At 39.0% G+C, this 25826-nt stretch overlaps 1 long non-coding RNA gene across 1 annotated transcript; it reads left to right on the forward strand.

The window, feature by feature from the left end:
- Positions 1-5398: 5398 nt before the first annotated feature.
- Positions 5399-7850, forward strand: LOC139630717 (uncharacterized). Its single transcript, XR_011693206.1, has 2 exons — positions 5399-6708; positions 7233-7850. It is a non-coding gene; the product is annotated as an uncharacterized lncRNA (long non-coding RNA).
- The last annotated feature ends 17976 nt before the right edge of the window (positions 7851-25826 follow it).

The raw sequence follows: 25826 nt of genomic DNA on the forward strand, positions 1-25826 counted from the left end.
GGATAGGAAGTGTTGAATGGCTGGAATAAGCTTGGGGGTGTAGAGCCTTTTCATCAACCAGAAAAAGTTTTCCTGGTAGAAGCCTTCCAGACGCACATTCAGGCATTTGTGCTGTCTCTGGCTGGGATGATTAATGCGACACCCCACGCACATCTCATCTTGGTACAGGGACAGAGTTTTGCTCAGCAGGTGGAGCACGGCTAATTTTACACCTTTAAAGAAAGTATCATTAAAGAAAGTATCAGTTAGCCAACCGTCAGGTTGGTCATGGTCACCTTGTTCAACAGCCTGAGTTGGCAAATCATCGGGTGGTGGAGTTGGTGGAAGGTTGTCATTCTCCCCAGTCATCATAACTGCATTTTCTAAATCCGATTTGTAATCTCTTGAGGGAGCCGGGTGGATGGTTGTTGCGATACGCCTGGACGTGTAGCTTCTCTGAGGGGTGCACATGTTTCTCTTTCTTGTGGTGTTTATTTTTCCGCTTTGGTAGGTTGTCTCTTTAGTGTGTGGCGACGTGGTTTATCCTTGCATGGGAGGGGTGAAGGGGTGGTTTGTCTCTGACGTGTGTGTGTGGGGGGTGGGAGTAGAGGGGTCTTTTTTTTTTCACCAGGACATTATCCCAGATATGGCAACTGTGAAAGAGCGAAGTGATCGTATCACTGATCTGATCCAACTTTTCACTCCAAACTTCAGCCGGTAAAGCCAACAAAGTCCAGAAAACACTGTATTCGGAATTGAACAGATCCAACACAAAATACAATTTAGCTTCTTCCCTACAGGCTCCATCTTTCTTTGACTCTTCTTCTTTATTCTCTAACCGGTAACTGACGCGGAAGAACCAACGACCCGAAGTTGAGGTTTTTGACAGCCAAATAGCCGCAAACGATTTTTGCACAGATTGCAAAGATTTTTGTTCCTCTTCTACCACCTCCCTGATACTCCTCGGATTGATCAACTTTAACACACCCCAATCGTTGGAAGATAATGTGGCTAGATCCAGCAGGTCCCCTGGTGTGTCACCTTCACTTCGCTGATAGAGACACAGTTCCCCGGTCTGGTACCTGAACATATATCCCCAGCTACCACACAACCCATAGGGTTCTAAAGACCATTCCTCATGCAGACGCAGGGTGAGCGGAGGAGGCATTTGGGTCCTGGCTAATAAAAGACGCTGCGCGATCGACCGACATGGTGAGTACACTCTCCTCTTGAAAATACACTGACTCTATAGTTCTCTATAGTTCTGTGACAAAGTCTAGACTCTGAGAAACTTATGTGCAAGCATGGGAAAAAAAAGGGGGGGGGTGTCAAAGGTCAACCCCTTCGTGTGGGAAAAAGGGGCAGGTCAAAGCTCAACCCCTCCCCTTATGCAAATTAGGTCAAAGGTCAGACCTGTCAAAAGTTTGATGTGAAGTGGATACTTCCTCTCTCTCTGATGTATAGTGCAAACAAGGTAGGACTATACAGCAGCCCTGTCTAGTTTGTCTCTCTAATGTGAATCTTTCCGATAGAGAGGCTACAGCAAGGGTGAAACTCCTACAAGGTAGGTATAAAAATTCCCAATTGACCATATTGAATGCTTTTCCTGCTTTTAGGCTAATCAAAGCTACTGGTTGATTATTTATATGTATTCTATGTATAATGTGCAATGTTGTCCTAGTGTTGTCTTGTGTCCTTCTCCCTTTAACAAATCCAATTTGGTCTTTACCTATCAAGTATGATACAAATGTTTGGAATCTGCTTTATAAAATAGAAGAGTAGATCTTGTAATAAACATTAAAAATTGATATTAGTATATAATTCTGGCAATATTCCTTATTCTTCAGTGGCTTAGGGAGTAATTATTGCTTCTTTCCATGAGGCGGAAGTTATATCTTTAGCCATGATCTAGTTAAAGGCGGTGTAGAGTAGAGGTGTAAGTTCTTTTTCAAACTTCTTGTACCACTCAGATGGAAATCCGTCACCACCAGGTGCCTTGTTTGATTGTAATTTGCCTATTGCTTTCATCTATAGTTATCTTTGTGGTTATGCATTTATTTTTCATATCTATTGAGGGTAGGTCTAAGGAGTCATGGAATGTTTTAATATTTTCATTTGAGGCTGATGTTTGAATGTGAAGTTCTTTGTAGCTGTCTTCAAAGAAATGTTTACCAAATGTAATTTCTGTCTGCTGTCTCCATAGTCGTTTTTCTAATAACATGGCAGCTTTGGGGCCTGATTCATAGTAATTTACTTCATAGTACCACTTTTAATGCATCCCATAGTATTGCTGGTTCCATCTCCCCATCATTTTTTCCTCCACATAACTAAACTGAATGTCTGCTTTGATTTGCTCAATGACCAATTTATTATTTAATATTCCCGTGCTCATTCGCCATCTTGTATCTTTTCATCTACACCTCAAATAAATCTAAAGATAAATGGCACTATGATCGGTCACATTAGCCTTTCCAATTTGACATCCTTGTATTTTATCCCTATTGTCTTTGTGCATGAAAAAATTATCAATTCTGGCGTAAACGGAATGTGTTGTTGAGTAATGACTGAAGTCTCTCCACCGAGGATATCTCTCCACACATCAAAAAAACCCATTTCCTCCTATGTATTTTTCAACAATTTTGTGATGGATTTCTTGTTTCTCTTAAAACTAGTTGTGTCCAGGCCATAGTTCACAATCACATCAACATCTCCACGAATGCATATGCCCTTAGTTTCTACAGCAGTAGTATCAACTAAGGATTTAAACAATTTCTTATCACTCTCAGGTGGTGCATATACAGGTATGTTCACCAAAGTAATCAACAATCGATCAGTTGTCTCTTTTACAATAACAAATCGTACCTCTGTATTTTTTACTTCTTTTTGGCACTCAAATTTCATTACATTTTATATTAGAATTGCTACTTCTTTTTTTGGTATTAAAGGGAGAATGATATAAGTTATTTTTGATGGTTTCTGATTGATCTTAACCCTTTTGTCTGGGTTTCCTCAGCCATTAATATTTAAAGACATACAGTAAGCTTGATCTCTTGGTATTGGTATTCATGGGCCATTTTAGGTCTATTATCATTGTAGAAACTCCCCCACAGGTTTTCAGTAATTCAAAGTAATTAACAACATATACACAACATATATGCATATATACAAATAGGGCAACCTCCAAAAAAAACCCTCATTTTATGTTGACTCTCTTTTTGTTCAGAGGGGAAGGGCCCCCAGATGGTACTGGGACTCAACCCATATGGGATTGTTTTTTTATCTGTAACCCTCTTTCCCTTTTAATTTAAACTACTTAGTAGTCACTCATCTTGCTTTATTACTGGAATTCTTGCAGCCGTCCTTTCGCATGTCTGCCCTGGACATATCTCAGAAGTTTTCCTTCTGAGATATGTCCAGGGTTCCCTGTTGACTGGAGCCTTTTGAGAGGGGCAGAGTCTTTGTATCTGCCTCCCATATTTTCCACTTCATATCCCTATTTCAGCAGGTTGCTGGCAGCCTCCTCTGTGCTGCCATACCTTTTTGTTCCACTAGCCCAGGGGATGCACATCTTGCAACATCCTCACATAGTAGTGGTGGTCAAAATAAATCCTTTTTGAATCGACTTTGAAGTCAAATTTAATCAAATTTGGCTGTTTTCTTTTCCCATTTTTAAAAAAATACCATGTCTTCATAGTAAACTGCTGACAATTGAGGACAATTGACCTTGGAGGTTGCTCTGCTTTGGGCACAACATAACCGAGTCACTCTTGACCTCGATTCCAAGTAATCTAGCTTCTCCATCATAATTTTCTGCTCTTTCATTCTTTCCTGTAGTGCAGAATTTGCCTCAGAGCTCCACAATTCAACTTCTTCAGTGAATGTCACTGTGAGGCAAATTTTATCGTGTGGCTCTCCTATTTCTGTGGTTATTTTTGCAAATTTCTGGTCAATGTCCTTCTTGAGTTCTGTCCGTTCGTTTGTCATATGGATTGTGATTTCATCCTTAAGGATTTTCAGGTCTGTTTTTATTTTATTTTATTTTTTGCAGGGCTTTAATGTGTTTGCTAATGCCATTCTAACTGGTTTGAAATGGAGCTGTAGTATCAGGTGTTGCGTTTCTGTTGAAAGTCCGCTCTTGTTTAGAGGTCCCAGGTCCCTCTGTATTAAATTCACGGGTTTATTGTGCTGTCATAAGGGATCTCACAACTCAATGATTCATGCTACTACACTGCCCCACTGGAAATCTTTCTCAGGTGTGGCCAGAGGTAATATGATTTTGAATTATCTGTCCGTCCATGTATCCTATTCTTGTGAACACAATATCTCTGAAAAACCTTGAGGTAATTACTTAAAATTTGGCACAAATATTTGCTTGGACTCAAGAATGACCTAAGGAATTTCCTTACATCTGACACAAATGTCCTCTAATTAGAATTTGGCGATCAAAGGTCAAGGTCACTGTGACCTCACAAAAACTGTTTTTGGCCATAACTCAAAAATCCATACAGTAATTATGACAATTATGGACAAACTAACATAATTATAAATAAGAGGATTACTTTTAATATTTGGATGAAAACCCTTCACAGTCAATGACTGTCTAAGGATCACCATTGTCCTCCATGGAGATGCATCAACAGACCTTTACTGCAACTGCTGGGTTGAGATTAGGTGACTAACTTGGCCATTGGAGAATATTCCATTTCATTGCCTGAAGAAGCTTCTGGGTTGCTTTCGCAGTATGTTTTGGGTCATTATCTGTACTGTGAAGCACCATCCTATAGATTTTTCAGCGTTTGGCTGAATCTAAGCAGATGGTACAGCCTTATACACTTAAGAATTCATCCTGCTACTTGCATCACCGTGACATCATCAATAAAATGCTCCATTGGCAGCCATATGTGCCCATGCCATAACACTGCCTCAACCATGTTTGACAGATGATGTGGTATGCTTTAAATCATAAGCTGTTCCTATGGTTTTTAATTAGTCTCAAAACTTACGCACATAAAAACCATCCAGGTGCACATGACACGAGGGCACAAACCTGATCTGCAAATGCTTCTCAATGAGAGAAAGTAAATGTAATAACTTTATCTGATGAGTTGTAGTTATCTATCACATGCAGCATCCATATCTTAAAATAGCCTAAAAGGCAATTTAAACGTAACATTTTTGCCTGGTTATGATTTTTTAAAATGTTGATTCTAATGTGACTTCAAACTGAATGTTGTTGCCGTTTGTATAAATCCATGGTTTAAAGCCCTGGGCCGGTCCTGTATTAGTCTGTTAAACATCAAGTCCGCTAGCAGAGCACTCGTGAACGCACAGCGCCAGATCGAGAACGTTTTTCGCTCGTTCTCATTGCCCAAAGGGATGATAGGAGTGACACTACTGTGCAGTCTCTATGGGCCGCATAATGCGGAAGTAACCCGGAAGCCAGAAACTTTTTCGGCGTATGCGCCAGGCGAGCAACTTGTATTGAACTGAATGGGCGCCATTTTAAGATCCGTCATCCAGTTCTTATAATACATCCATGGTCCAACAGCTATATTGATTGTACACACACACACACACACACGTGTTGTACATATTTTCACATTACAAATTGCTCTAAATTGTCCGATGACCTGGCTTTCTCTATTTCAATGCCGGCATAAGAGAAATAGCTTATAAGCTACACACGGAGCTAACTCAGCCCAACCGGTCAAAAAACCTGCTAAGACCCGCTAACATCGGGCTTTTGTCAGCAGTGATGAAGGGTTTAATCAGCATTCACAGTCGGGTTAAATTGATTTGCAGTAGACATGGGTATTTATTGGCTCCTGCTCCGATCGGCATTGATGTAAACACAAAACCCGGGTGAACCCGCTAATTTTTGCCTCTTTTCCTGCTGTAACGTCTCAGAGGACACAGACACACACCTGTCACCTGTCCGGCACGGTGCCGTTACACCAGAAACTCCGCGGCTACACTGATGATGGGGAAGAAAGAGTGAGCTGTAGCTCTGACAGTTTTAAAAACACACAATTGCAGACCGAAACATCTCATATGGAGGCACCAACACTTTGACAGACTTTCACCAGTTTGCAGGGCGGCTAGCAGCTCACTCTTCCTCCATCGCTTCTGTGTGTGTGTGTGTGTGTGCGCGCTCTAAGTGCAGTGATGACATTGCTCCCTGCAGTTGTGTGTCCTGAGTCCGAACAGACAAACTCGACTGGCGGTGGAAAAGAAGTGTATCGGCTTCGGAACATCCTTCTGGTCATGAAAAGAAGGGAAACGTCATGAGTGAATTACTGATTATCTATTCATACATTATTACTAATAACAACACACCGTTGGTATTGCAGCCTGGAGGGAAGGCTTAGCTAACCAGTGATAACACTGAGCAGGAGAACGACTGATGCTGGTACACTCCAGACTTTTATACCGCTACAGCTTTAGGGGCGGGATCAAGTGGCAACCCACCGTGATGTTACCCATTGGTTTGCGAACTGCTGTTTTGAAGCCTCAAGTTTGCAGTTTGGCTGCCACCATCTTGATTTTTTGAAACCAGAAGAAAACATTTTTGGAGAAGAGGGTGGAGCTGAGGAGGAGTGAGGGGTGGAGCTGACCTAAGAGCCGAGGTCACTGTGCCCGCCAGTTCCCACCCACCTACACCGGCTATCTGACGGACCGTGAGAGGCTGCTCCGTGTGAATCCGAAATCAGTCGATTTCCATAAGTCAAGGTAAACTTTAGTACTAAGTGATAACTTGCTGTTAATAGCTAACTACATGCATGTGGAAAATATTACATATAGGAATGTAATGTACACACAGATAATGACATGTTATTGTAACTGAAGTTACCGTGTGCTTACACACAGAGTAAGCTAACTGTATGTAAGCTAACTGTAGAGTAGCAGCAGTATAACATCTTGCAGTAAAACCATAGACTGTAAATGGTAAAACACTTTACTGTTGTGTTTTAAAACTGGTTCTGTGAATCAAAGGTTATTGCCTGACTTCATGAGTGTTAACGATGACAGCGGGTTGTCGGTGTCGTTAAGTTACAAAACGATAACGTTATTACAGTGAACTGTGCTGGAGACCTGCAGACCCAGCAGATCAGTGTTATTGATTGTTTATTCTCGCAGTGCAATCGAGTGTGCGTTGATATGAAGTGTGGTTCAGTGTTTTTAGTTTTTCGTTAATTTCATCGTTAAAAACGGGCGTCAAAACATCTGTTGAAATTATTATTTCTCTCTTTCAGAATAAGTAACATCACTGTCTGCTTGGATTGATTATTGCATCTGCACACACTCAATACCACTTTAGTGAGTATTAGTTTCTATTATATTATATATTGTTAAACAGGGCAGCAGTTTTTACAACTAGCTGGAGGGAGTACTGTATTTTCAGATAACTGTGCGGAGTTAATCTAATAAGAGTGATTCTTATTTTACCTTTTTCTAGCTAGAATATCACACATATCTCACTATTACAGTGTTTCTTTCCATCTGGCCAAGGTCTGGATCACTGGGGATAACTACATCCATCGTGGAGCCCAGAGAGCTACAGACACCACGGGGATCAACCTTGGTGATGATGGTGTCTCCGTCCATTGGTTTGGCTGGGGTGGTCTGAAGTGGAAGCTGTCTAACACCTCTACTACTTGTTACTAAAAATGAGGGATTGAACAATTTATTATGCAAACTTGTGACAGTTCACCTTTACCTTGAGCCACAAAAGTATTTTATTTTTATTAAAGTTACTGAGTTTAGTAAAAACTTTTTACATAACTTTCCAGTATTGTTGATGGTTAATGATTTTGTTGAAATTGATGATTTTTAAAGGTGCAATAAAAGTATTTATGAATCTCTTGGTCTAAGTCTGTTGATGGCTTTATGGTATAAATTTTGACAATCCAAGAACATTGACAATGAAGGATCAAAAGCCAGATATTTTAGTTTGTGCTTTCCATGTGTTTTATGTACTTTATGTACTATGAATTATCAACTTCAATGACACTGAACACTCATTCACCAAACTGTACTGTTAAATTTATAACAAGGTGTACGGTAAATCTGGAAAACCCAGGCAATACTTCTGTAGTTCATAGAAAATGCTCTCAGTACACTTTAATCACAGTAGGTTTATTTAAGATTCCATAAACAAACCTACAATCACAAATTAGAAAAGCACATTAAACCCATTTCAATGACAGTAACAGCAGATATGAGCAAAACTAATGTGCATAAGCTGTACTTCACTATACAAAAGAAAAACCATAAAAGGACCTAAAATATCAATTTCTTTACTGCTTACTTGACTGTTTTAAAATCTCACTGTCAAATCTGCAGTACACACCAAAGATTTTGTAAGGCTAATATTTCTGAAGTGGTAACAGCAGCACACATCTGTTACAGGAGTCACATTCTGCTCCTGGTTGCACTTCTGGTTTGACTGTGCCAGCTGTTGTCCAGTGAAGATCCTTTAAATGTCAAATTGTGAAATACTTTCATTTGTGAAAGTGGTGACTAGAGTAAGACTAGAGTAACGCTAAGGACAAAGAATATTAAACAAACTTCTACAGAACTAGTCTGTCTTTCCATCAGAGGCACCTGAACTGGAAGTGGTTTTCTAGCATCATCATCACCATCCATTTGAGAACTAAGGATGTTGTCCATGCAGCCTCCTTTCTCCACAGCCAGATGAATGGAAACAAATACTGTGCTCCATACATGAGGGCCTCCTTCTGTTGGCAGTGGTCCTTCAGTTTTCAGTGTGGATACCTTTAAAATCACAGTAAAAGACTAGTTCAGACATGATGGATCAGTTAATCACATACATAAACCAGCTGTCAGGATAACTGCATGAATGCCTACTTCAGTTGAGAAATATTGTGTTTGCACTTACAGCATCAAATGAATTAACTGCTACATGTTATGTACTAATATTATTTTCTACATTGCGTATTATACATAACTTCTAACCGTATTGTGATGATCGGGGTGAATGAACAGAACTTCTACATAGAGACTCTAACGTGTGTCTTTTGTGCACAACACATCAATACACCAAGTTAACACTTCACTTCAGGGTGACATAATCTCTAGGGTCCTTCAGATTATGAGTATATCTGATTGTCCAGTAATAAGAATATCTGGGTCGAATAAAAAGGACAGATCCAGTAAACCAGCATAATTTACAGTCTACATGTTAACCACATTTAAATTACGTTAAGGTTAAGTTAACCCAAACTTTCACAACATCCAAACTGACATTTTAAGAACTTTAATAGCATTAATGGAGCTCAATATGAGCCCAACACACTAACGCAGTACACTTCGACTGGACCTTGTGTTCCAGAAACACAATAATAACGTCGGTACCTTAACATTAGTTATATGCACATTTTAGTTGGGCTTTTAACATCATATTCAAACATGTATTAACACCTCTAGAATAAAGTCACCAGGTCACCATCCCAGCTAGCGCTAGCTAGCCAGCTGGGTTAGCAAGGTGCATTTGTAATTTATCTACACTACGATATCAATTGGAAATTGGGATGCTAATTTTGGCTAGCGAAAACACACTTAAGCTAAAAATAAAATGTACTTACCGTATAATCTGAACAGCCGATTCCTTAGAGTGTCTTTTGGTTCAACCAGACGCTGATCAATGCTGACATTTTAGGCGAACAAAAAGGACGAAAACACTACACCCAAAAACAAGTTCACGGCTAATTCAACATCATTGGTTGTGTGAGAGGGGACTGCTCTTGATTGACAAGTGACATGTGTCAATCATATGTTAGCCACGCCCCAATGCATACCCTACTTTATGGTCTATTTTAAATTCAATGGGACTATAATTTTAAAAATGAACATCATGTTGTATTGAAGAAGACTTGAAACTAGCGATTGAGACCATAAACTCGTTATGAAAACGTTTACTGGGGTCATATACCAAGTGAGAAGTAGGGTCATTTTCTCATCGACTTCCATACAATCGGACTTCTTTTTGCAACCAGTGGTGTCGTCCCCTGATGGTCATTCGACAGAATGCAGGATTAAGGCACTTCCGCATTGGCTTCATTTTCCGGAGCCAGCGTCGACGTCCATTTTTATATACAGTCTATGGGCGGGATATGCTAAGTGGGGGACCAAGTGCGTCATCAGTACCCCATTTAGGCCCCGCCCGAAAAAACGGTCAACGCAAAAATGATGAAACACAGTTTAAGGTATAACTGCACAATGCAGTACCACACAAGTTTCACATGATTCACATGTTTTCAGGAATAGTTCTCCAACATATATATTGATTTTATAAACAAATCTGTGAATTTGCTTAACAGCAGTCCTCCTTCACGAAGGTTATAATGTTAAGTTTTTGTTGAAACTCAATTAAATTGTATTATTTTGGAGGTTGTGTGTGTTGCTGTTGAACTGTACTCCATTACAGTGTGTCTGTTGTTCAGCCGAGCCTTCATTGATTTAAATGTGGTGGACAAAATAATAGGAACACCTGCCAATACAATGCAGTGCAGTTCAACAGCACCACAGACCACATCCTCATAAACGATCACAGTGTGTTAAACATAACATCCAAAGCATTCACAACTTCATTGCAGTACACATCTGATTCCACTGACCAAATTTCACATTGTAAGGGTAGGTTTTATGCAGGATGTTGTTTTGGATTGTGTTGGGGTTTCTTTTTTTCTTGTTTCATGGTGTTGTATTCCTTTTAGGAAGTATTTGCTTAAATTAATAGCATCAGACCACATATACTCAATGAAAAGCTGCATCTTAATCCTACAACCATCATTTTGTGGCTTATTTGAATTTCAATCTGTTTTAGCCTCAAATCAGTTGGATGTATTGTAAAATATTCTAATTCTCTTTCCACCCCTGATTTAATGTAGTAAAAAAATTGTAAAAACACTGTATCATGAGTTCAGTATTACCATGTCAGATAACTCTGCTATCATTTTGAAGTCCAAGTAAGGGCAACAATAAATGAAATACTACAATCCAAGGTAGGATGCATAGGCATTTTAAATTGATAATGAATGTTAAGGTATCCTCATGCCAAATAAATTTTTTGCCCATGCCTTGTCATTTTTCCATTTCCTCAAATGGAATCAAATCTGGAAAATACATCTGCTCTATAATTAGACTATGGAAAAGGTTTGATTTGGTTTAGATACAAGAACAACTCAGATAGGTTTCAGGAAAGATCATGATTTGGTTAAAGTAAGTTTAACCAAATAAGTTTTTTAGAAAACAGATATTTTGTGAAACTGCTTTGAAAACTCTGCAGGTTTTTATTCAAAAAACATTTTAAAAAAACATGCTCTGAAACCTTCAACAGCCCTCTTTAGCCCACAAGTTATTTTGCAGAACAATTTGAAAAGAACAAAAAGAACAACATACACATTATGAATCAGCTGTTGATGGCCCACCAATTTGCAAATACAGCATGGTAACAGTAAATCAAAGAAAAATGTGCCTCCTATAAACATGGGCACATGTCTGGATTGTTTTTTTACACTGACCGTGGAAGATGGCGCACACACGCTTCTCTGCTGGTGCAGCTTTGGAACAGATCCTGGACATGAATGAAAATGACTGCAACTTCTGCTCTGTAACTGTTCTGATTTCACACATTAAATAGAAGAATGATAAATAAACTGCTCTAATCGCCTCACTAGCAGCATATCATTAGCCACTTTTTGGCATGGATGTATTATAGGACCCTCTAATAATACATCCATTTTTTTCAATCTCAGTGTCTCTGCATGAATGTTAGTTTCCATAACTGCCCATCTTAAAATATATATAAATAAATAAAGTGCTAGAAATTCAAAGGTTTTACAGTTTAAAAATCTAGTGAGACAGATTTGCTTCCATAAAAACAAACCTAAAAAATGGTAGAACATATGGTGAAAGTTAATTTTTCATGCAGCCAGAGGTGCACAGTACATATGGATGGATGTTGGAGTTGCTGAATTTTACAGATACACTGGAGGGATATTCTACAGATACCAGACCATACCCTGTAGTGTACACACAAGTGAAAGCCTGTGCATAGGTCCTCTCAATGCCCCTCATTTGTGATGAAATACAACAAGCTCATGGGAGGTGTGGATTTGTCTGATCTAGTATTACACAACACAGCACTTCCTCCTTTGCTCCTGTTATAATTATTACAGTCTCTAGAGAGCTTAGACTTTTAGGGCACTTGCTGAAATGTCTTACATAACACTTGCATCTGTGATGCTGTCATCCTTCTTGGGATGACAGTGTCCTCTGTCGTTTTGAATTTGGCACACTGAAGGAAATAACCACTATGAAGATCAAATGCTACAAGTTATCATTATTGAGTTTAGTAGTAGCTGTACCAGGATCAGCAGTCTTAGTAAGAGTAATTACACCAGTACTAAAAGTGAAAAGTTGCAAAATGATGATGTGAGGATTAAAGCCCTTTGAATTGTTGCATTCAGACACAAATAAAACAAAAACAAAAACAGTGTAAATATGTTGCAGTCATGTGTTATGCATGTTTGTGTGCCTATGTGTCTATGTGCCAAACAGAATGTGAGGACAATGGCACCCACCCAGATATTTTCCTTGGACAATTGAGTGGTGTCCTCCTTTTCTTCAGTTGAGACTGTGTTTTATAATTAAAACATCATCTCCCAACGGCTTGCTCCAGATGTGCTGCTGAACTCATCAGCCTCCTCTGGGCCACAGAGAGATAGCACATACAACCAGACAGCTTGAACTGAGGGAGCCTTGGTCACAAAGCACATTTGTTTTAATACATCCCATCCCATGTAGTTTTTGCAGGCCAGCACAATGAGCAGTGGCTGTCTCATTGCTTCCAGCTTGCATTTATTTATGAAAAGATTCTTAAAGTTAAACATAGCAGCACATAGAACTACTCTGTTTATTCATAAGTGTTGGACAGAACAAAATAGGATTTAGTTGACAGCAGTAGGAGTAAAAAAGTAAAGTTCTGAGGGTGTTTGTCCAGTGGGGGGCATGAATGTTTTCACCACAGTATATTTCATTACAATCTGCCAATTTAATTATGAAATGTTTAATGTTGCTATGTTTATGTCATGTCGGAGTTACTGTAAATACCACCTACCACCTATAAGCAAGCAAACATCAGTGCCTCAGTTCAGCCAGCCTGTTGTACAGGGTAATTGAATTAAATTATATGGCTATAGTGTCACAGTGCACACTATTTTTTAACCCATGCACAACCATTGCTGCAATCATGCATCTGTCTTGAGATGCCAGATAAAAACAATGCTTGCAAGACATAAACATGAGAACCTTTCCCATTTTGCCCTGATGGTGGTGCTCAGGAAGTATCCAAAATGGAAAGGGTTCATACTGGTGAGCATGAATGGTAATCTGCATGGAGTGTAGAAAATATATGGTTGGATGTTTTGTGTACAAAAACTTGACATTTATTCTTGAGGGTGGCACAAGAGCCAAAACTGGAATGGGTTTTTTTTGGGAAGAGTGAATGTGATCAGTACATTTCACAGCAGTATGGGTGTCAGGAATCAAATGTTGGGATCATGAAGTATTTCACAGCCATGCGGACTGCCTTGTGTTGGACCGAAGTTGTAGCCTGATTCCACATATCTGGATCCCCACCCATACCTGCATTAGTTTTTTCACTAACTCAAATTGATATAGTGTTATGCTCATGTGCCAAGCAAAGCAGAGCTTTGTTGATGGGATAAAGAACTGGGAAATCTTTGTTCTGTGCCACAGCTAGTATCCATTCCAAACAAAAATGGCAATAGTGTGAACATTGCTGCTGAACGGGTTGTTGTAGGTTGATTCAGAGACATTTGAGCAACTGATATGAAAATGACATTGGTTGGGTACATCAGTCTACACTCAATTACACATAATGACAAAGTGACAATGTGGTTTTAAGATTTTTTTGCAAATCTATTAAAATGAATTAATCAAATCGCTTACTATAATCTGAAGTTTTCAGACCCTTAATACAGATTGACTGGATGTTTCAGGTCTTTGTCATGACGACAGGTGAATCATCACCTCAGTCTTGAGTCAAGTCGAGTTAGAGCTGAAAGTTACAACCAACTTACAGTTATGACTGTTGTACCAGTTAGGCCAGGAACACACACACAGGTAGAGAGGACACACTGCCTGTGAGAGACACGCATCTCACACCTGCGTAGCGTGATGAAGAAATTTGGTGCCTCACCTATTTTTCATGTGCAACAAAATTAGACAGAGGACCTGTTGAAAGTCATTCTGACATCATAGCAACAACATTGCATAGAACTGACACCTTTCACTGTAGTTGACAATGTCTAGATGTCTAAATCTGAATATGATATAATATAAATATATTTTTTAACCATTTCAGCAGCTGCATGTGGAAACAGTGGTACTTTAGTTACATTTCCTGTCAAAAATAAATAAGAAATTAATTTATAGTGAAAAGGAATCCAACAGTCCAGTAGCCTGGAAACTCTATGCAGAAAGACTGAGCTGGCAGCGATGCAACCACAAACACACAAGGCAAGCAGTGTGCTCACGGTGTTACACTTGCGCTCTGTATGTGTTGCACCTGGGTGTAACTTTTACATCCAGTGTGGAGCAGGTGTAAGTTGGAAAGTTAAACTAGTATCATTGGTAATAATAACGGAAGATTTATTGATATATTGATCACACAACCAAGATCTTCCCATTTCTTCCTGACCTCAGATCAATTTTCATGCTGATAGTTTTTGTTTTTTTGTGTTAGTGTTAACTGTCAGAACATTTCTATGCTCTTCTTACAACTCTATATGTGTTATTTCTTTATCAGTAATTTTCCCTTTCTTTTGGTTTTTCTTATCCATAACCTCCAGCTTTTTTGAAGGTAGAAGTTAGAGTGGCATGTGTTACCTAGCAACAATCACATGCATAATTGTTAACACCTAATTTATTTCTGCCCAGCTGTTGCACTCTGCTCAAGGTGATGAGCAGTGCCTCCAAGGCAGGCGTAGTGCTTGAAATTTTTCCCGAAGTGTTCAATTTCTTCTCTTCAGATCAGAGAATCTGATTTTCCTCATGTGCTCAGAGTCCTTTAAATACCATGTGTCAAAACTCCAAGTGGGCTGTCATGTGCCTTTTCCTCAGTGTGGTTCCTGCCTCTACCATAAAGGCTTGCTTTTCATGTGCTGCTGAGATGGACGTCCTTCCAGCAGGTTCTTCAATCTCTGCAGAGGACTTCTGAAGCTCTGTTAGAGTGACCACTGGGTTCTTGGTCACCTCATTGACCAAGGCCCTTTGTGCTGGGTGACTCAGTTTGGCCAGATGGCAACTCTGGGAAGAGTCACAGTGGTTCCAAACTTCCTCCCTTATGCAATTATTGAGGCCACCATGCTCCTGGTAACATATTAATCTCTAGAAATGGTTTTGGACTCTTGTCCCCATCTATTCCTCCACCACTTCATGGCTCATTGTTTGTCCTGACGTGAATTTTGAAATGTGGGACCTTATATAACTGCTTGCCTTTCAAAACTATGTTCAGTTAATCAAATTTATCACAACTGGATTTCAGACACATATCAAGACACATATCAAGGATAGTTAAAGCAAACAGGATGCACTTGACCATAATATGGTGTCCCAAGGGTTTTTTAATACATTTGCAAGAAGTTTCTAAAACCATATTTTTACTTTGTCATTATAGGTTATGGAGTTTAGAATGAAGGGCAGAAAAGTCAGTTTTATCCATTTAAAATTAAATCTCTAACACAAATAAATGAAGAAAGTGAAGAAAACACCGGACCATGTCGCATTTGCAACCTCACTATGGCAGTCACAGATTGCTGATGAACTGCATTCATGTCAAAAAGCATCATTACTCTAAATTATTTTAAATTACTTCTAACTGGTTTATTAAGCCTGTCTACAGTGATTATTCAAGCAAAATGAATATTTTGTATTGCTCAAGTGTGGGCTTGTTTGCAGGTTGTGGGTTTTGTGAGTGTGTGTGTATGTTTGTGTTGTGTCTGTGTTTGGGCTTGTTACCATCTAATTTCCTCCTCTCTGTGTTCATGCATTTATCTCAGCATTTTCATTTTGGTCCTCCATCATGTGACTGAGTGCTGTGTTTTCTTTTCCTCCCTCCCTATCATGCTCTTATTCCCACTCCCCTGGACAGATGACAGCACTGGTTGGCAGATGATTCACTATGCCTACAATACAATAGGGAGTTTAAGTGTGGAGTGTGGAGTCGAAGTGTGGAAACTGCAGTGATGAACTTATGCTAACTATCTCTGATACAAAATTCTCCACAAAATTATACACCCTCACCCCTACCACCAGCTTGGGTGGAGCCAAAGGCAGTTATGGCTGAATTACACTAATGTGGTGACATAATGGCTGGAGAGTGGGAAGATGGAAGTAGAGAGGTAATATCCCCTATACTGATTGGCTGAAAGATTGTGGTAGGACAGCACGACATCTATAGGTCAGCATCAGCTGGGTGAGTTGTAAAGGAGCTTGGAAAATATATCTAAACTAAGCACAACAAGTAAGGAAATTTGTGTTTGGTAGATTATTTCTTTGTTTTAACAATGCTTCTTGGCAATAAATCTTATGCTATTGGAAAGCCTGTTTATTTCCATTTTAAATGGTGCCACATTTGTAAGGAACATGCATTTGTGGGATGAGCAGCAGAGCTGAGTATTTGGGTTGCACCCATGAAAGATTTGCCAAATCTTCTCTGCCAATGCCAAACAGCTTTCTTTTGCTGTTGCTATTATTTTGGAACTGTAAGTAGTCTTCAACAGATTTTTAGTCAAGGTTTGCAGGACGATATGCCCAACGGCTCTCTGCCCAGACAATCCAGAACAGACTGCACGCAGCCAATGTCTGGTCTCATAGGGCTGCCAGGAGGCCTGCCATGACTGCCCTTCACCCTCAAGCCCGTTTGCGCTTGTGTTGACAGCACGTGAACCGGAACCCGAACATGTGGAGGAACGTGTTCAGCGATGAGTCCAGATTCTGCCTATAGCACTTGTATCGTAGGCTGAAAGTGTGGAAAAGACGTGGAGAACACTTTGGTGATTGCTGCACCAATAGAGTAACATCTTTTGGTGAAGGTATTGTGATGGTGTGGGGTGGCATTTCCCTCAATAGAAAAACAAGGCTTGTCATTCTCAATGGAGAGAGATATCAAATTGAAATTTTGCAACTAGTGGCAATCTCATATCTCCACAGTCAGTGACCAAACTCCAAGATGAAAACGCCCCCACCAAGCGGGGTTTATCAGAGACTACCTCCAGAATTTGGGAGTGAAGAGGATGGAATGGCTTGCCAGCAGTCCTGACCTCATCCCCATTAAACACTTGTGGGATCAGCTTGCGCGTGCTGCTCATGCCAGAGTGACCAACACAACCACGTTGGCTGACTTACAACAAATGCTGGTTGAAGAATGATGCCATCCCACAGCAGTGTGTGACCAGGCTGGTGACCAGCATGAGGAAGAGGTGTCAGGCTATCGTGGCTGTGTATTGTTCTTCCACAAGTTACTGAGGCTCCTGTTTGTTAAATGAATAAATTGTTAAATTGCCGATATGTCTTGTTTCTTCAGACTTCAATCATCCAATCCACCAAACAACACCAAACAAGAGTCAACAGCAAAAAAAAAAGCTGTTTGAAGAAGATTTGGCAAATCTTTCATGGGCACATACTCAGCTCTGCTGCTCATCCCACAAATGCATGTTCCTTACAAATATGGTAACATTAAAATGGAAATAAACAGGCTTTCCAAAGGTATAAGATTTATTGCCAAGAAGTATTGTTAAAACAAAGAAATAATCTACCAAACACAAGTTTCCTTACTGCTTAGTTTAGTTAATGCAGTAGCATGGCATGTAAAGACTAAAACATTTCTGGAGACATTTTGAGTGTGCCTGCGGCTTGTTGTGTAATGAGGATAATCAGCTGTCAGTTGATAGGTATATGTACTAGTGGATGTGAGGGTACAGTACATGGAAGCCAGACACTGGATATGACAGCAGCATTCATACAGGAGCACTGTGCACTGCTAATCTAACTTCCACTTTAGACAGTGGTATTGGTGCTAGTATGACCAGTAGATGAATCATTGAGGTTCACACACCTTTCTTTGAGACTTGCCTTAACTCTACCCACAACCACTACTTGCCTTACCCTAACCCTAATGTTGACTATAACCATTGCCCTAAAATCAGCTTTTTGCCATTATCAAACCATTGGTGTCCCACAATTCTAAATTTTGAGCTCCTTTTCTCTCGTTTCCATAGAGAAATCACTGAACTGATGCACAATATTAAGCCTTCATCTTGCCATCCTTGATTTTTATTTAATTAGCTACACTATTTTATTTGACATCAGCTCTGCTATTGATACTATCGATCATGGTATTGTATTAAAACAAGCTAAACCAGTTGGTGGGTATTTTCAGGTCTGGCACGGATAGGTTCTCATTCTATCTTGCTGATAAGAGTTATTGTCAGACACAGTTTATGTCAGACACAGCTCCTCTGTCATGCAGCATCCCTCAGGGTCCTGTTGTAGGTCCTATTTTGTTCTCTTTGTTTATTCTGCCTCTTGGACAGATCATTAGCTGCTACAGGAGCATCCTTATTGTTATGCCGATGACATTCAGTTGTATTGCTCTTTTAAACCTGATGAGAGTAAACAGTTGTCTATTTTAAATGTTTGGATGCCATCAAGATTTGGATGGCTGACAACTGCCTTCAGTTAAATGCAAATAAGACAGAGGCTTGTATAATTACTCCTGAAAGTCTAATTCAAACATCAAGCTTTATATGGGGCCGTACATTTGTGTTTAGCATAACCTTTGTGTGGTTTTTATTACACTGCAATTTCATATGCACATGTACCAAATGTATTTATTTATATTTTTTTATTATTCTCTACATGTTGTGTTTACAATTTTGTATTGATGTTAATCTTTCACTTATCTTTGTTATATTCTATAGAAAATATTCTGTTCAGTGAATATTATTTGATTATACCTCATTCTTTTGGAATGGATAAAGAATTGACTGATAAGCAGAATCGATAATCACATCGACATCAATAAATTCTTATTAGTGCCATGTCCTAGAGCTGAAATCATTGATCAACAGAAATAAAATGAGCAAAAACTGATAATCTGAGTGTTTCCAACTTCTAAAATGATGTTTTTGAGTGAAGATTTTTTTGGCTTTTCTTTGTTATCTTTTATTTTTTTTAATTTGGACAATTGGTCAGATGTGAAAGCGGACTGAGAAACTTGCATTCTGAGAAATGCTTATTTATTTATTTAGGTTTTTGTTCATAAACTGTTTGTTTTGTTTATGTATTAATTTAACCTTTATTTTACTGAAGGTTAAGAAAAACATGCATCGATCTGATGGTAATGCACCCCACCTCTGTACAGTTACTTGGCCTTAAATTTTGATTTTCACAAATTAATGATTTAATATGGAGATCTTATTGTTGACTCAGTAAGTGTGTTGTCCGTGCGACGGAAGTCTGTCCTCATGGCTATTTTTACTTTGTCATTTACACCACTACATTATTTATTTCTTATTTTTCATTTTCAGCATAAATGAGAAACTACGTTGGATTATAAATATAGATGCGTGTATCTGTGTGTGTGTGTGTGTGTGTGTGTAAATCATACATTTCTCTTTTTAATGATATTTTGTAAACAGCCAATTTATTATTGTTATTGAAATTTGCCACTTGAAAACATGAGAAAACAAAACAACAACAAAAGTTCTTAATTTCCTGCACAATTTTGGTCAGTGCTTCAAATAACAAACAGGTATGAATGTGTAAATTATCTGCTCAGTGTGGAGTCAGATATACAGAGCTCATATGCAGCTCAGAGGAAATTAAAGGTAGGAGTGCTGACACACAACTTTCTAACATGCGGACAGGTATGAAACTTTGCACATATCATAAGCAGATGGGTGACAGGATGTTTTGCCTCAGGGCAGATAATCAGCTGCTGCAGAGTGCTTCACAGCTCCATGTTGCTGCCTGTGTGCTTTGTTTTCTGTGTATTTTTATCTTTACACCTTTATAACAAATCCCTTTTATTAATGTAAAGACGCTTTTTAACTTCTGCAAAAAACTTTAATATTGCTTCCTTTCTCTCACATCTCCAACTAAGTTTCTAATATTAATTTCAAATATGTCAAGATTGTGTGTGACTGTGGGTCAAAGGATGGAAGAAAGAAACAATATTTTTCAAGTACAGACTAAATTGAGCATGTCATATTCTGTTAAAAAAACTGCCAGCATTTAATGCCTGGTCAGATTTGTAGTCTTGTTTGCTTTTTCTTTGATGAGGCATTTCCTGATTTCAAATATTATTCTATTAATTTAAGAAAAAAGTTAGTTTAGTGTTCTCTAATGACAATACACAATAAACAATGGCAACAAGACATCATCTAGTCTCCGCTGGGGGTGTGGGCAGGCCTTCAGTTGCCGGGGCCATTTGGCTCTCGCGCTGGGGTTGGTGGTCGCAGGCTGGCTCTGGGGCTTCCTGCCCGCTGTCCCTCTGCGGGCCTCCTTGTGCTGGGGGCTGTTGCGGGCTCACACACACACAGACAGATTCACACACACACACGCACACTCATATATACATATACACAAATACACATACAGAGCATCTAATGGTTAAGGACTATAGAGTGACCATAAATGTGGATATTGTTAGCTATTGTTATTGTTACTGTGGTTGTTTTTCTGTTGTTGTGTTGTTGTTGTTGTTTTTCCCCGTCTCCCCACTCCCATTTTCCTTTTCCCCATATTCCCTCTGTTTTCCTCTTCCTGTCCACTCTCATTCCTGATGCGGTCTGGTTGTCTTAATAAAGTTAAAATTTGCAATAGGAGGAGTATCCCACACTCCTCCTTCACAGAGTAAATCGGCCCCAACAACACAAGGCATCCAGACCACTCATACTGCTTGCCAATGATATTGGGACAGGACACAAAAAAAAAAAAAAATTATGGCTGATATCGGTCAACATCTCTACATCATGGATGGACAGTGTGGGTGGCTGTGGCTCAAGCGGTACAGTGGATCATTGACTGTGCCAACAGTGCTGTGTCAAAAGCCAGTCAAATAAATGCAAACATGGTAAATTACTATGTAGGTAACATGATCTGGGTATTCTGTTGTTTACTTTGCAATCAGGATGGAGGGTGAAATGATGTTTGCTGTGATCATATGTAAAATCCTGTCATAGAGTATAATATACCAAAGTGTAGTATTTCCTAATCAGATAATCTTTAAAACTACAGCAACATGCCCTCACCAACTTAACCTGTTGGAGATTTCAGTCAAACATTTGCTAAATTGGCACAAGCAGAACTCTGTGACAGCTGCTAAAAAAAAAAAAAAAAAAAAAAAAGATTACATTGAGGGTTATGTGATGATGAGCTCTGGTTGTTTTCTCCAACATCTTCCTGATACCAGAAGTGTTTGTTTAGTTTTTTTTTTTTTTTTTTTTGTTAAGAAGTGAGGACAGCTTAGAGCTAGTTGAGGGTTGGCTAATTAATTAATTAAGTTGTATTTGGTGGTTTTGCATGTATAATGTGCATGTGCAATGTATACATAGTTCCAGTGTGTATATAATGAATCCATGAAACTGCCTTCTAAAGCAGTGTCAGAATTGATAAGATTTTATTGATACCAATGCCATGATCGGTCTGATTCTTAATTCATTCCCCTAACAATTCTTGATCAATTTTCTGTGTTGGTCTAAGAATAAGTAGATGAATGATGTATAAACAAGTAATGTGGATTGAACAGAATTTTTTCTAATGAATCCTAAGATACATGAATCTTAACAGAAGAAATTGTGGAAGACATACTGTATGTACCATGTAGAAAATAATTAGTGGTAATTAGTACAGTGCTCACATTATTACACAATTAACTTTGTCTATACAATGTACACATAAGCTTATTGGCTATGGCTGAACTTTATTTTATCAGCTGCTTTTTTATTTCAACAGAGAGAGATGCTCATCAGTTTAACATTACTGTTATTTGCTGACATCAAACTTGGAGAGGAGAGAACAAGTCGACCTGACTGCTGTTCCTATAATTCACTCTCAGGGTGTTTTTTTTTCTTGACTGGATCGATAGCTCCATTTTATCCTCTAATCGTAGATGTAAACATTGAAATCTGCTTTGCCATGAGGAAGAAGTGGGGCCTTTGCATATTTTACAGAGCCCTTTGCAACTTGAGCAGTGAGCATATGGGGCCGACCAGCTCTGAAAAACATGCTTTGATAAAGGGAAGTGATCAGCCGGGGACAGACGATTCTGATGATTCAGACATTTTGGAACCAGTTAGTTCTGGAACTGGATCTCGGTTCCCATCTCTGTACCTGCTAAATGCAATATTATACTCTTATTGTCAGGATTTTAGCATGCTGACACTGACATTTAGCATTAGCATCAGAGCTGCTGGCTTGGCTCTATTGTCTTAGCTACTCTTGTCAGTGGTGGATATTGTCAACATATGTAATGCACTCCACCTCTCATGGTTACTTTGCCTTAAATGTATATCAATAATTTATTGTGGAGAGGTCATTGTTGGCTCAAGAAGTGTGTTGTTTTACAGCTGGTTTCTTCTGGCCAGCAGCTCACTTGTGTTTCTCTAACTTGGCTCCACGCAAAGAAAGTCTGTACTCACGGCTGCATCCATTTATATGCTTGGCCAGCACTGCCTGTTTACACCACTACATTATTTATTTCTTATTTTTCACATTTTCAGCATAAATGAGAAACTGTGTTGGGGGATACCTCTCTAGCAAACAAAATGAGTCATCTCTATTGTCATGGAGAGCAGTCATGCTGCTGGAAGTATTTATTCCCAGTGGCAGTGGAGGGATGAGTCCACCCGCCCCATCCTGCCTGCCTTCCTCGTTTCACGTTCTTTGCTTTGTGCAGTGTGTGTGACTTGATATGGAAAATGTGACATTTACAAAGAGATCATCTATCTGCCTACGCTCTGCTGGGTTGTTGATACAGCTGGCTCAAGACTTTTTGGGGCCACAAGCAGAATGTTACCCCACTCCTCCTTTTAGGGTCACAAAGCAGCTGAAGTAAACCATGTCAAAGCCTTTGGATCCTGTGAATTATTTACGTATAATCTTCTTCAACTGACTGAAGATTAAATTGTGCTTAGTCAAAATAAACTACAGTGTGTGTGTTCATGACAATGAACGAACATGTCACCCAGTGTGACAGTGTGGCTCACTGCCATGTGTTTAATAGTTTCTGGAAAAGAATTGAGCTCTATGGTAGGTTTGCGTTGCCTTTGGTCATCTATGTAGAATGTAATCTGTGTGAGAGGTTGGTTGGTTTGGTTTCTCTGAGTATCATGACTCAAGATTCATTCATTCATTCAGTGACAAATTTTTCTCGTGTCTGTTCTCCTGCATTTGATTGTTTCTCCAGCCTAACTAATTGACACTGCGCATTCATTGATATAAAACAGGAGTATTACATGGTCCATTCATATGTGAAGCATGTATTAAATGTCTGATTGCTGCTGTGTGTTTTAATTAAAAGTGATATGTTCAGGTGCTCGTGCTATAATGTTTTCTTTGCTGTCATTAATATTGTTCCTCTCTTCACAGCTGCTAAGATAAACATAGTCTTTATTCTTGACAAAACATGATTCAAGTGTTATTTACCCTAAACAAATGTGTTGTGCTGTCAAATAGCTGTGCAGTATATTTTTAGAGATGGAGAAATTGTATAGGGTGCAGTCAGGCATTGAATTTAAAACCTGGCTTCAAATATTGGAAAATACAAAGGCTCCCGCTGGATGTAGGTTTTCATTAAACAGACTATTATAATGATGTGATTAACACTGACAAAAGAAAGAATGAGAGAAATGACTGTATTCATAAGGCCCATACTGCACATTCTATTAGTCTGCCGCTGCTGCTGCCACCACCACCTTGAATAAATATGTTTCCTGATGGATCTCGACTCTACCAGCCATTGTAATGGAGTCCCAAATTAGAGGTTGGTTGTTCTAGTCATCATAATGAACCTGCTGAATGGGAGTGCTCAACACAGAGACACAATACTGTAGATAATTAGGGTTTTTAATGAGCTGGACTTTGCTAGAAACAGGTCTGAAGTAGCTGTAAAATGTGGTTTAAGGAAAACTGACTTTACCTGTTCAGGTCAAACTATGGGAGGTTGGAGATGGAACAACACTGCACATTGTAATGATTTAATGCCAATTCATGGATAGTATAACAGGCAAGGAGGGTAATTTTTAAAAGGTTTACCATAGGTTTACCATAAAGCTATTTTGTTCAGAGGTTTGCTTGGTCCATTTTTCATTTGCAGTTAAATGAGAACACCTTTATTAGGGGTGTAATGTAGTGCAATGTAGAAGACAGGCAGCACAGAGAAGATATATATATATATATGTATATATATATATATATATATATATATATAGAGAGAGAGAGAGAGAGAGAGAGAGAGAGGGAGAGAGATCTTCACACTTCATTACACTGGGTCATATTACATGATATGTAAAAACATAAAAGAAAGCAAAAAAAAAGAAAAAGAGGGAGAACTCTATTGCCTAATCTAATCTATTTTGCCTTTCTATTTACATCTACTGTAGATGATGGGATGTTATGCTATTTTGGCTACTGATGTGGTAATATTACTGCAATAATTCTGATATATCCATATTTTTAAATATTTAAAAATGTGTTTTGTGAGATAAGCCGCCTTGACCTTTGATCCTTGAGTCTAAATGAATGTTTGTGCCAAACAAGAAATTTCCTCAAGGTGTGACTGAGATATCACCTTCACGAGAATGAAATGGATGTAGAACAATGTATGGAACTGTACTGAAAGGACACTAACATGCAGTGTCTAACATGTTATTCCAGAGGTTCAGGTGTGTTTAGATTGGGTGACTTATGATTCAGATCATCAAACCATCCAGTGACATATTTTGTCTTTTATGTAAGCATCTGTATTCAGCAGGTTTCTCCAGGTATTAAGGTTTGATGTGTTTGGCTGACTAGCCTGTGCACACTGTGCAGACTTGGATCCAAATGGTGGTTTTTGGCACTTATTTTTGCCTGTGTGAAGAACCCAGCCTCACTTAGAGCTTTCTGCCAGACTTCTTAACAGTAACAGTAAGATAGCTAGTTATCAATATTGTCTGCTTTCAATATAACTCTTGTCATGTGTGGAAGAAAGTATTTCTCTTTACTGCTTCCTCCTTCTCTATCTGCAGCCTGTATGCTGAGTTCATGCTACTTTTTTGACCTTCTTTTCTCTCTGTCAACTTGCTCCTACTCCTCGCAAAACTGTCTCCCACCATAACTCTGGGATTAATATTAATAAATCCATGTATATATGTACCTTTCTGCTCTTTGCAGCACAGGACATGTTTCAGCCATCCTTTTCATTTTGCTCGTATAATGGAACAGACGCTTCTTTTTAATCAGTCCAGCTATCTTTACAAGCAGAGTGGTGGTTCATCTTTCACTCACGTTTTACTTGTGTTTTATTTGTGTTATATGTGTATAAGCAAGTATACTTCAAATCAAATTTCAACTTCAGTAACTGGGTATTGGGTTTTGTTGGTCAATCGTGTGTTGGCGGTACTCAGTCAATACTGTGCATGATACACACATATAGTACTTCAGCTTCAGCTGCTGCTCTGATATTCTACAGTGTGCACAGGTGCTGTGTAACACAATAATATCAGTACAGCAACTTCTCATGACCTGGTTTTCAC

Source organism: Trachinotus anak, unplaced genomic scaffold (genome assembly GCF_046630095.1).
Source record: "Trachinotus anak isolate AG129_WGS33_773 ecotype Australia unplaced genomic scaffold, CSIRO_AGI_Tana_v1 ptg000013l, whole genome shotgun sequence".
NCBI classification, from domain to species: domain Eukaryota; kingdom Metazoa; phylum Chordata; class Actinopteri; order Carangiformes; family Carangidae; genus Trachinotus; species Trachinotus anak.